This window comes from Schistocerca piceifrons, chromosome 2 (assembly GCF_021461385.2).
Source record: "Schistocerca piceifrons isolate TAMUIC-IGC-003096 chromosome 2, iqSchPice1.1, whole genome shotgun sequence".
In the NCBI taxonomy this organism is placed as follows: Eukaryota; Metazoa; Arthropoda; class Insecta; order Orthoptera; family Acrididae; genus Schistocerca; species Schistocerca piceifrons.
In genome coordinates, this window is record NC_060139.1 from 894,672,954 (window position 1) to 894,685,943 (window position 12,990).

Genomic DNA, 12,990 nt, shown 5'->3' on the forward strand with positions numbered 1-12,990 from the left:
CTTCAGTTTGGTAAACGTTTACATATGTTTCGACCCCTCTGTATGCAAGACTCGACAGTGGAATTGTATTTGCAACATGGCTGCAATCCTTTTGCTACGAAGAGTAAGTTTTCATCACTATTAACAGTTTCCACGTCCCTAGACATTACATTGTTGTTGTTTATCGTATATTGTGTTAATATGAAAATTTCTACAATGCGTAAGGGTGCTTGAAGATCGATTACACTCTAATCAAGTTTGCTGACGAGCTTCTCATTTATGGAGAGTCACGATGACGCGGTAGAACACCAAGGCGCCTATATGAGTAACAATTTCGGTGGGAGAGATTACCAAATAACATCGCGTTTGGAAGACTTGATGATCGTATTCGTGAAATATGATCCATGAAGACCAAATCCTGCAGTGTGTGACCAGTTAAGGATGAGGAAGCTTTGTTACAACGAACTGAAGACAACCTTGCGTCTGAAAATTATCAATGTCGAAGAAAATAAGGAACGTCCGCATGAGACGGTCATGCATCCATTTAAATATCAGAAGGTACAAGATCCGTCAGCTGGGCACCTTCCACAGCACATACAATTCTTCCAGTGGTACCTATACTAAATTCGAAACATCCCAGACATCCAGATGTGTCGCGTCTTTACTGATGAAGCTGCCTTCGCAAGGGAAAGAAAATTCGACTGCCACAATAGCCATGTCTTGGAGTTGAAAAATCCTAAGTCAGCTCGCGTTTTCAGAATCAACACATATTTACCACAAATATATGGCCTGGTATCGTTCACTACAATCTCACTGGCCCGTAGCCCCTGCCTAAGACGCTAAGCAAGGGAAATTATCTTTCTCCATTAAGTACTACCGGAAATCTAAGAGAATGTCTCCCTAGCAGTCAGTCAACGATTATGGTTCCAGCTTGCCAGGGTCCCACCATACTTTGCTGTTGGTCCCAGACAACACTTAGACAACGTTTTCTACATTTTTTAGACTAGGAATGATCGGCCATGGACAGTACGTCACGTTCCACGTTCTCCCGACTTCCCTCCAATGGTTTCCCCTTCGTGGGGATGGTGGACGGGGGAGAGGGGGGGGGGGGCCCAGGGAGACGACGAAGCATTTCGTGTAAGAGACACCGATAGGCACCTCGTAAGAGCGAATTGTCCGTTTGGTTGAAGTTTCAGCTATTATTCGTTAAACACCTGGTTGTTTTGAGCGTATTAGACAATCATTATCACACACACGCCAGTTGTACGTTAACGTACGTGGACGACATTTTCAGGAACAGAAACAGGCAGTAATCATCACACGTCAGTTTGAACATCTCTTCTTAATATCGCTAGCGTCAGTACGTTCATGGGCTGTTAACAGGAAACATAGCACTTGTGTCATTTTTATCACTCAAAAAAGTATTCCTTTTTATCTATTCTCGGCACTTGAAAGTTTTAAATTCGTAGTTTTTTTATACCCTTTACGCACCAGCACGGCACATACTACTGGACAAGTATATAAACTACATAAACTGAGCCGGCCGGTGTGGCCGTGCGGTTATAGGCGCGTCAGTCAGGAACCGAGTGACCACTACGGTCGCAGGTTCGAATCCTGCCTCGGGCATGGATGTGTGTGATGTCCTTAGGTTAGTTAGGTATAAGTAGTTCTAAGTTCTAGGGGACTCATGACCACAGATGTTGAGTCCCATAGTGCTCAGGGCCATTTGAACGATTTGAACATAAACTGAAGGACTGACGTTTATAGAGCATACGCATCCACAGTTGCGCGCATGTGCTATTTATGTGGTTACTGGACATCGTGAATGAATCATTAGAGACGAATTGAATTTGGTGATAGAATGATAGGTTGAATAACCCCATGAAGTAACAATACAAGAAAATTGATCGTTGTGTGAAATTTAGTCGCCCGTGTTTCTGGAACAATGTGTCAAATTGATTGTATTCGTGTACAAAATTTTCACCTGAAGAAAATCAAGAGTGACTTACGGATGACGAATTTCTATACCAGTGCCAGTTGAGTGTTGTTAATAGACAGGAAGGGGGAAAGTGGTAGCTGACACGTAGAGGAGTAGTTAACACCGCCTGGGAAATTTGGACGAGCGCTGTCCTGTTGAATCAGTCGAAGTAAACCGTTGAAGCAAGAGCAATACTTAGGAGACTATACGTTTTCTACCACAGCTCCACTTTCTCACAGTACGCAGTCTGGCGCAGTCTGTATTGCCCATGATACCAAATGGCATCGGAGATAGGTATTCAAAACACTCATTCGATGCGAAACCAAATCATTTAGATACTAGACATGGCGTCCTATTACACGTAATCTCTCATGCGTACCTCCTGGTTGAAGTAATACTAGCCATAAAAGTTTATTTCTTGTAAATCATCATAATTACGAGACAAGTATAGCTGGAAGCAAGACATGCTCTGTTTGCCAAATTAATCATTTTCTTTAGTTCAGAGCGTAGCAGATGTCGAGGTGAGAACATACAACATCTACTTGTCAAGTGGCTCGTCCAACTCGTAACCAATGAGCCTGAGAATAAAAGTTGGAAGGATGAGGGTGTGCTGGAAAACAATGCATGAGAATGTTTTTGTGAAAACTCTGAAAGGTTTATTAGTAAAACAAATGTTGCTGACATTCTACATCTTCATTCTTCGTGTCGACATTACTTTTACCCAACATAATCACCCTGGTGACGAACACACTTCTCCCAAGGAGAGACTAGTGTCTGCAGCTCGTGGTCGTGCGGTAGCGTTCTCGCTTCCCGCGCCCGGGTTCCCGTGTTCGATTCCCGGCGGGGTCAGGGATTTTCTCTGCCTCGTGATGACTGGGTGTTGTGTGATGTCCTTAGGTTAGTTAGGTTTAAGTAGTTCTAAGTTCTAGGGGACTGATGACCATAGGTGTTAAGTCTCATAGTGCTCAGAGCCATTTTTTTTTGAGAGACCAGTTTGTTGATACTATCGGGAATGTTTCACGTGTTGGCGGCGCCACAACCTTACCCCTGCTTTCACCGCTTCATTACTATCAAACTAAAGTCCTCAGGAGTGTTCTTTAAATTTTGGAAACAGATAAACATCGAATGGGGCTAAACCTGGACTGTATGGAAATGATCGACGACAGTGAACTCAAGGTGTCGGACTGTTGCTTTTGTATGGTCTGCCATTGTGATGCTGAAGGACAGGATGCTCCATGTGTAGACAACCTCTTTGAATTCGCAACTGGATTAGAGCCTATGTCTCACTCAACAACTTACACTGTGTGATCAAAAGTATCCGGACTTCCCCAGAAACATACCTTTTTCATATTAGGTGCATTTTGCTGCCACCTACTGCCATATACTCCACATCAGCAGCCTCAGTAGTAATTACACAACGTGAGAGAGCAGAATAGGCCGCTACGCGGATCTCACGGACTTCGAACATGAGTAGGTGATTGGGTGTCGCTTGTGTCATACGTCTGTACGCGAGATTTCCACACTCCTATGCATCCCTAGGTCCACTGTTTCCGATGTGATAGTGAAGTGGAAACGTGAAGGGACGCGTACAGCACAAAAGCGGACAGACCGACCTCGTCTGTTGACTGACAGAGACCACCGATATTTGAAGAGGGTCATAATGTGTAATCGGCCGACATCTATCACACAGGAATTCCAAACTGCAAGTATTACGACAGTTAGGCGGAACGTGAGAAAACTTGGATTTCATGGTCGAGCGGCTGCTCATAAGCCACACACCACGCCGGTAAATGCCAAACGACACCTCGCTTGGTGTAAGGAGCGTAAACACTGGACGACTGAACAGTGGAAAAACTTTGTGTGGAGTGACGAATCTAGGTACACAATGTGGCGATCCGATGGCAGGGTGTGGGTATGGCGAATGCCCGGTGAACGTTACCTGCCAGCGCGTGTAGTGCCAACACTAAAATTCGGAGTCGGTGGTGTAATGGTGTTCTCGTGTTTTTCATGGAGGGGACTTCCATTCCTTGTTGTTTTCCGTGGAACTATCACACCACAGGCCTACATTGACGTTTTAAGCACCTTCTTACTTCCACTGCTGAAAAGCAATTCGGGTATGGCGATTACATCTTTCAATACGATCAAGCACCTGTTCATAATGCACAGCCTGTGGTGGAGTGGTTGCACATCAATAACATTTCTGACCTGAATCCTATAGAACACCTTTGGGATGTTTTGGAACGCCGACTTCGTGCCAGGCCTCACCGACTGACATCGATACCTCTCCTCGGCGCAGCACTCCGTGAAGAATGGGCTGCCATTCCCCAAGTAGTCTTCCAGAATCTGATTGAACGTATGCCTGCGAGAGGGGATGCTGCCATCAAGGCTAAGGGTGAGCCAACACCACATTGAATCCCAGCATTACCGATGGAGGGTGCCACGAACTTGTAAGTCATTATCATCCAGGTGTCCGGATACTTTTGATCACATAGCGTAGCTACGATACTCACCGCTTTGTTATATGCTACAATTCGGAGTTTTCAGAGGCAGAGGGCTGCAGATATGTAGACCAGAAGATCAAAGAGGTAGAATGTTAATAATATTTAGTTTATTTATAAAGCCTTATAAGATTTGACATTAAATATTCTGAGGCAGTACTTTTCAGCACGCCCTAGTATGTGCAGATACGGAAACTCGGTGGGAAAATGACGCGGGGTTCCCATAAATGAGACCGAACAACTGTTAAGATAGTAAACTACTGTCGGATCCCACAATGCACTAATACATGGACAGTATGTTGTGCAAGCCTGCACGTAGCCTGAAAAACGCATCTGCCACACGCTGTTCTCCTGCCCTTCACTACTATTTGTCACGTAGCACACAGCACCCTCAGCACGAAAACACCGTCTCTCCTGCCCCTAGGGTGACTGCTGATCTTACGTTACTCTCCCACCCACATTGTGGAATATTATGGTTCTGGCTTCTCACCCTTAATGTCTCACGCGACTCTTCGAAATTTTGTAGTTTCCGCCCTCAGCGAACGCAAAATTTTTCTGTCAGTTGTGTTAGGACGTGCTTAATGAATTTTTCTCTTTATTTATATTTTTCCCTTACATTTTTCTTGTTTTCTTTATTCATTTACGTACAAATCTTTTACTATAAATATTTCTTTTCAATTCCCTCTCAGTTTTGTAACACGTATTTTCTTCTATATGCAAAATTTGAATCGGTATTAATCAGATTAATTTTCTCCGTTCGAACTACACCTATTCTGTCACAGTGCTTCAATCACGAATAACACAGTGCCTTTGCACTACATACATTTGCACACATCGTCTCGTTTCTGATAAGCACATTATTATCTTTCTCTTATCAAGGGCACACATAGTACCATCTTATCATAAACACATTACGAATACACAATTTATAATACAAATATTTGCACAAAGCAACTTCTTTATCATGAACACATCATCATCTTTTTCTTGTCAAGAGAAAATTCAGTATTATGTTATCACCAGCACATCATGATCTCTTTTTCGTTATGGGTGCACGCAATATCATATTATCATGAACACATCAAATCCGTTTCTTGTAAAGGTGTACACAAGGTATTGTTTTTGTCACACTTTCGTTGCTATTACAGCATACATATACTCTTTCCTTTTACTATCGCTCTAAATTTTCGGTTCATCGTTTGCTTATTTTTGACATTAATACCAACAGCGAACACATTATAATCTGTTTCTTGTCAAAGTGTATACATAATATTGTTTTGGTTACACTCTCGGTACTGTTACAGCACAAACATACTCTTTCCTTTTACAACCACTCTATATTTTCGGTTCATCTTTTGTCTGTTCTTCACGTTAATGTCAACAGCTTTGCCGCTGTGTTAATACCGGTTCCTATTATACCACCGAAGGCACGAGCTATCGCGACTGGCTAGCACTTAAATGGGTCACCGCCTGAGGCAGCCGACTGCTGTTAAAAGTGGGGGAGCCGTTCGGCCTTCCGCAGTGGCGGATACAGAAAAACTTCAAGGAGGTGGCGATAGAGATATCTTGAGCTGCCTTTACGTTTACCGTAATAAAAAATAATCAAGTCGCAAGCGAAGTTTAAGAAATTTTTATTTTAACTGATCATACACATATGCAAGACAATGCCATCTTATGATATAAAAAAGGTACAATTGTGATTCTCTTCCTTAAATGATGAATTCTGTGAGTTTATTCTTACTGGAAAACTGGTTTTAATTATATCGTCAATAGAACAGTCAACGTCAGGGTAAGCGTTCAACAGAGCTAAGCCATTAAGTCGATCCCTATGTGCCAGACAGAAACGTTGTAAGGTGTCAGGCAAATCCAACACCTTCCATGAAAACCCTGACATGATAAGCAAATCCAGCAGTATGTCACATTCCTCCGAATAAATCGTGACATTAAATTAACCAAAGTAATACGATTAACGATTGAGCAAATGGAATACCACAGACCAACACAAGAATGCCTAAATGCATGTCATACCTTCCCACCATGAAACAGACGCAGTTCCGAGGGGAGAAACGAGAACAGAAGCCGAGAGCAGAACCATGTTAAGCTAGGAGGCCCTGCGATAATGGACGGACACCCACATGGCCAGCCAACCGCCAAGACCACCCCCCAGCCCATGTTAAAAGATAGAGCCCTCCAGAAGGACAGTATAGATCTTACGATAACACTAAAAGGGCCATAACATTTGCAAGTTTTAGCGTGAGACTTTTTCGCGTCTCTGTTACGTTGCAAACGTTAAAAACATTGCCCTACCATGAAAAGTATAACGTTTCTCATTGGATAGACAGAATTTTTGTAGGCAGAGCTTAAGGTTAACATTGAGACCCTGATTGGTCAGATGAAAACACAGCCAGACAGTTTTTTTTTAAACCAACTTCGGTAAATTGTAGTAATGAGAAGTTAGGAGAGAGTTGCTTCCAAGACGGCGAGCTGTATGGAGCTGCGCCGCCCGCCGCCCCATGACACTGCCTAACCAACGACAAGGTAATGAACGGACGCGATGCCGCATAACAGCGCATAAAGCTTCACTCAGAACTCCAGAAGTCTCATCTGTTACACCCCCTTTTTATGTAATACTAGTGTCGATCGTTAATGAAATCTCATGGTGTTCACATTTGCTACTTGAAGTAAAAATCAGTAACGCAATGATTTTTCTGTTACATAATTATTGAGAAGCCACATCAGCCACCGTAATTTACGACAAGTTAGATAAGTAATTAAAGATAATTGAGGGTCACTGTAGACCATTTTGATAGTTTTCTCTTTTGTGAAACTTAATTTAAACCTAGATTATAGATGTGATATGGCATAGGTCATCCTTCGATCCATTGTAGAACTTGGAAACCCATTCAGCGAATATTCGTTCACATTTTTCTTGAACGCAGTTGGTTTTTATCATCCTGTATTAAAATATTTCCTTTTATCAATAGTGCAATTTATAAACAATGTTTTGTGGGTAGAATAAAATTTCCTATCGTAAACTTAACTGGTTTTTCGACGTTATTTTACCAGCTAACTAAAAATAGGAAAGCCTTGAACCCCTTCCACTAAATTTAGTTAGTATTAAGATTCTTTTACAGGGAGTGCAGTGGAGCTGCCCTCCACAATATATATCCGCCACTGGCTTTCCGAGATCTGTTTGGATAGAGTTTGTTAGTTAGTTCTTGACATTAACATCAAGGACTGTCTTCTCTCTATAGCTTCCAATTATCTTATCGTTACATCGCTTCTTTCATATATTACATTACAACTATCTCTGGTCTCATATCTAATGCGCGTTCTTTCATTATAATTTCATAATTCCCTCATCAATCTCTTTGAACAGGCTGGTGTCTGACCAGTTCTCTACCAGGATACTGATTTAATATCTTCTTTTCACACTTCTTTTTGTAAAAATCGTTACCTGCAGTTCTACATGAGAACCATAAACAAAGTGTACAACATTTAAAGTGTCAGCAAATACATAAGTCACTACAGTAACTGGAATGCTTCACCCGAGGCAACTTCCAAATAGGTACACTGATAATGAAAAGCCAGTAAAAGCAGTCTTTTGATTACAGAATATTTCGTTCTTCAAATCATCCATCTTACGACCTGCTGCACTGAAACTCTTTAACTGCCTTACCACACGTTAAACAGGAGAAGTCAAACTAAGTTCCGTTATATTTCTTTTTCCCTGATTAACAATGCAACACACTATGTCAATATTCAACTTTGCAACTATATTTACATGTTACGTCCTTTCCAATAATACGTTCTCATTATATCAGTATTTGCACACCATAACCCCCACATTTACCCAGATATCTGAATTGACCTGTATCACATATAACAGTGGGCTCACTATCACTGGATAACTCTAAGAACTCAACTTTTGGTGCTACAAACATTGACCCACCAACCCTTATTGGCGCACAAACATTTTCATTTAATACTATATACTGTTCAATACAATCTTGAGCTATTTTTGTGACAGGTTGTAACAACCTTGCTTCACACCGTATGATCACAGACAGACAAAAGAACAAATGTGTGCTTGCTCACTCTGTTTCATTGATATATCTTTTTGCGTAGTAGCTGATCATTAACCAGCGTCACATATCATCTTTTTTAATCATCTGTTAACATTATTTCCTTCGCCGGAGCTAAATATGTAAGCAATTGTTTTGTTGCATCCACTTCTATAGGAAGGGGACAAATTTCATACGTATCAAATACTATGCTGTCTACATGGAAAATATTTAATACATAACTTACAATATTAACAACAATGAACACACGGTGAGCAATCGATAATCATTGTCTCTGGTAGGTGTTACTGGGAGTCTCTTACCTTTAACATAATCTTTTATGAACTCCAGATATTTAACTACTTGCTCAGGATTAATTAGATGCAGTTCGAAAATACTTTGCTGCACATTTAGGACTGCTGTAATTAGCAAGTAATAATGGTGTTCTAGCTCATTAGAGGTAGTCATTATCTGAATTACCTACACATTAATGGTTACTAGTGTAATAGCTCTCTGTAGCCTTCTACCTGTCTATTCTCTAACAGTATTTTATGCTAACTGTGCCTTTTCATTCCTTGTCTAATGATACATTTATTTCTTGCTATGGAACTTAATATCCGATTAACACTTGTTAATGTGGCTTTTACTCTTGTGGCCTACTCCGTAGTTAATCTTAACAGCTGTTTTTGCTCTCCTTCTATACATTTATTTTTGCTGTAAGATAAGGTGTGTCATCTTCATCTAGAGTTCCAAATAATATCTAATTTACCAGATAAGTTTCAGTGCTCCACGCATTCTTATTCTTCTTTCATGGCTAGATAATTATCCAGCTAAACTAGCAGCGTAATTTCCGCAACCAGATGTTTTTCCACCAGTCTGTACTTAAAACAACTCTTTCAGGCAAGTGTGTGACCGCATTTGGTCCTTTAATTTGTTTTACACTATGTGGGCCTCACCACAGACTATCTAAAGTCTTTGATCTTCCCCTGCATACATTTTTGTAAAAATCAAAACATCATATCCTGCTTGGGAATCTTTTGGATGTTATGTTTTATCATAAAAATGTACTTTATTTCTCAATTCAGATTGGGCATGAAAGTTTGTGCACACTCAATCACATAATCGATATAATTGTTAAGTTCCTCTGCTGGACTCTTTTATGAAATTCTCAGAACATTTTCACTGTGGAGCGTTGCGTTGAATACGAAAACTGCAGATGGGTTCCAAATACCCATTCAGTCCGAGCCCGGTATATATTGGTGGATATTTATTAACGCTAAAAAACCTTGAAGTGGTATGGATTACGGTGGGAGAAATAATGGAATACCGGACAAATGGATCCGCGTGTGACGGAAAATAGTCTATAAGGGGATGACAAATGTTGAACATGTGACGTCACCAAATAACTTAACTCGCTGTACACGATGTGGTTGGGCTTGTCAATCCTACCCTCGCCGGTAGTGGGCAGTGCTCAGCATCATTCTTGCTTTTATTATTCGATGTGATAAGGTGGTGTCGCGATAGTGGTAGTACAAGGCTACGATGAATCGGTTTGCATTTAACATGCTTTCAAGTATGCGTCTCTGTTCTAGTGCTGCTTATTTCAATGCGCTTGCAACAAGACGTATTTATACATAACCTTTCTCAGAGCGTGAGAGCCTTACTTATCGTTTGCTACTATGGACTGTAGATGGGTGTAACAGTAAACATAGAAGGCAAAAAATGTTTTGAGAGAAGGTAACAAAGTTGTCAGACACGTTTTGCTCTGGAACCAGCAATATCTAACGCATGAAGTTAGTTCTACTTGGTTGCTTTTTTTGGGTGTTTTTATGTCATCGTTTAGAAAATTTATTTTCTGAACGCGTGCGGTAGCTTTAAAGTGTTTCAACAGAAATGTCGCTACAACTTTACCGCTCATACTGTATTTCAATATGTTCCCGCCACAGGTGTCACTTTTATCATTAATTTCAAAAGTTCAGAGTCTCGTACATGCTGGTAATGTTAGGCCTTATCACTGTGTAATAGGCCAAATGGAGGGAGCTGCTTTGGCGTGAGTACAGCACGACGCTGAAACGAGCACATGTAAAGTTGCAGCCAATAGCATGTTTCACAGTCAGTGGTACGGCGTGTGGGGAATGGAGCATCGTACAACAAGGCTAAAGTGCACACGTTGTGTGGGATGGGCTATGCCCATGTACTTGAAGTTAGTGACCTCTTCTGTGTGCGACAGAACACCTTTCGTAAATGTGATTTGTTGAAAACGTAGAACTTACAAAACTATTTGTCTCGCCATAATAAAGCAAAGGCTATTCTTATCTTGTGTTTCCTCCCTTCTGTATCTTCTCTCTTTTTTTGTTTACAGTCATTATTTAGCAAAGAAAACGTAGGTCAGTTACTGGTAGCAACGCAATTGGGAACCTGACGCTCATTAACTTGTAACGTCATATGACAGGCTTTTGTTCTACAGTAGTTTGCAACAAACAAGCGGAGACTGCGAGATGGGTAAATGGAATAATAAATCTTAACTTAATTGAAACACATAATTACCTATTGCAGTGGAAGAAGTTCTGCCTGACAGAAGCAAGGCATAAGCCCTGAGTCCCACGCACTAAAGTCGCGCACGTTGGAGCCACACTGAAGGGAATACTTGACTTGGGTTGGTTTGATCAAGTGTGACAGACTGATGGGATGAACTTCTGCACGTGTGATGAGGCTCGTCATCTGCCCATGTCACATATTATATATCTTTCATTAATTTTTCTGACCCCATGTGTCGTATATGAAATTACATGATTCATCATTACGCACGTCACTTTGTAGGTTTTTGAGCGTAAATAAGAATCAAAAAACTGGGGCAGACAAGATACTACCAAATAACGAATGGCCTGGAAGTATTTCTGTGCAAATATTAAAAGCTGGAGGACACCATCTACACCTTATTAACAGCTGCTATCAGCGGACTGAAGTTACATCAGAGTGGAAAAGATTTTATATGGTCTCCGTTTTCAGGAAAAGACATTAATTGCTATAGAGCCATCAGTGTGAACGGCACAATAAGCCACATATTTCGCAAAATTATGTATGGGAATATAAGGGAGAATGTTTGACACTATACTGGAGAAGACTGGAGTGGGTTCAGGCAGAACATATCCTGATCCTGTACAGGCAACCTCTATATTTTACAACAGTTAGTGGAGAAATTCATAGTAGTAAGGAAGAAGTTAACCATCGCGTTTGCAGATTTAGCTAAAGCCTATGACATGGTTTCTGGAGCAAAACTCCACGGAAATTTGCAACATCTTCGTATGTGAGCAATGTGGCGACTCGTGTTGGTGCTGCTGGTAGGTTGGCATCGTGTCTCGTTTTCTTCTTGTGTTTACTGTCGCCACTACATATGCTAGCGTTGTCTGTCTGCGACTGGCAGCAGCAACGTTATCTGTATCTAAAGTGCGCGTCATTTATGTTGGCGGCCGAGTTTAGGTTCGTTCTGCTCATCTGACGTCACAAAACGCAGTCAGACAATGAAGAGAGAACGACGTTGCCACATCTCGACTGCAGTGCAGAGAGTGGACGAGTGTCTTCAGTTTCAGAAACGTTCAGTCATAAAGTAATAGAACGAAAGCAATGTCTTGATAGCAGAAATTCTTTTATAGAAAGTTTGGAAAACGCATTCTTTATACCAATTGCTTCATATTCTATTAATTAATTAAACCAAACAAGCAATAAGATTCCTAATTCAGGCGATAGCAAGGAAAGGTGTTTGTATCACTCTCACGAACCGCTTTTTCGCAATAAAGAACAGCGGTAATTGTTTATTTCCTATTGTACTTCGACGAAGCGTGAGTAATTCATAGTCATACCAACAGTGTTTGTCAGTATTTTGTGTCACGTCTTATACACCTCATGGCATCATGTAGTCGGATGAGGTGCGTTAGCGTAACGATAAAGGTGTTGGGCTGCTGCGCGAAGGGTTGTGAGTTCAAACCTTGTGTGGTGCTTAATATTTTCATTATTTAAAAACAATATCGAAGTGCCTTACTTCACGAATTATATTCGTTTGAATGCAATTCTTTGAAATAAAAAATCTTAACTTAATTGAAACACATAATTGCCTATTGCAGTGGAAGAAGTTCTGCCTGGCAGAAGCAAGGCTTTGTCTCTTCATTAACCCTTTCGCTGCTGCAGACACGTGCTCCCCGCATTCCGCGCTGTGCGCGATTTTGTCATCACTGCACTGCTCGCCTGTGCAGACACATGGTGTTCCCACTGCTTTGACACACTTATCATTCGATTTCACAAAAGCTATTTGGCCCAAAAATTAGATTTTTATACGTCTTCTTGACTGATACCTTCCCCCCATAAATGACTTAATTTTGTTTCGATGTTCAACGCAGTTATTATACACCCATAAATAAGCATTGCACGAAATTTTGAAGAGTTTGCAGAGCTATTGTTATACAGTAAATTTTAT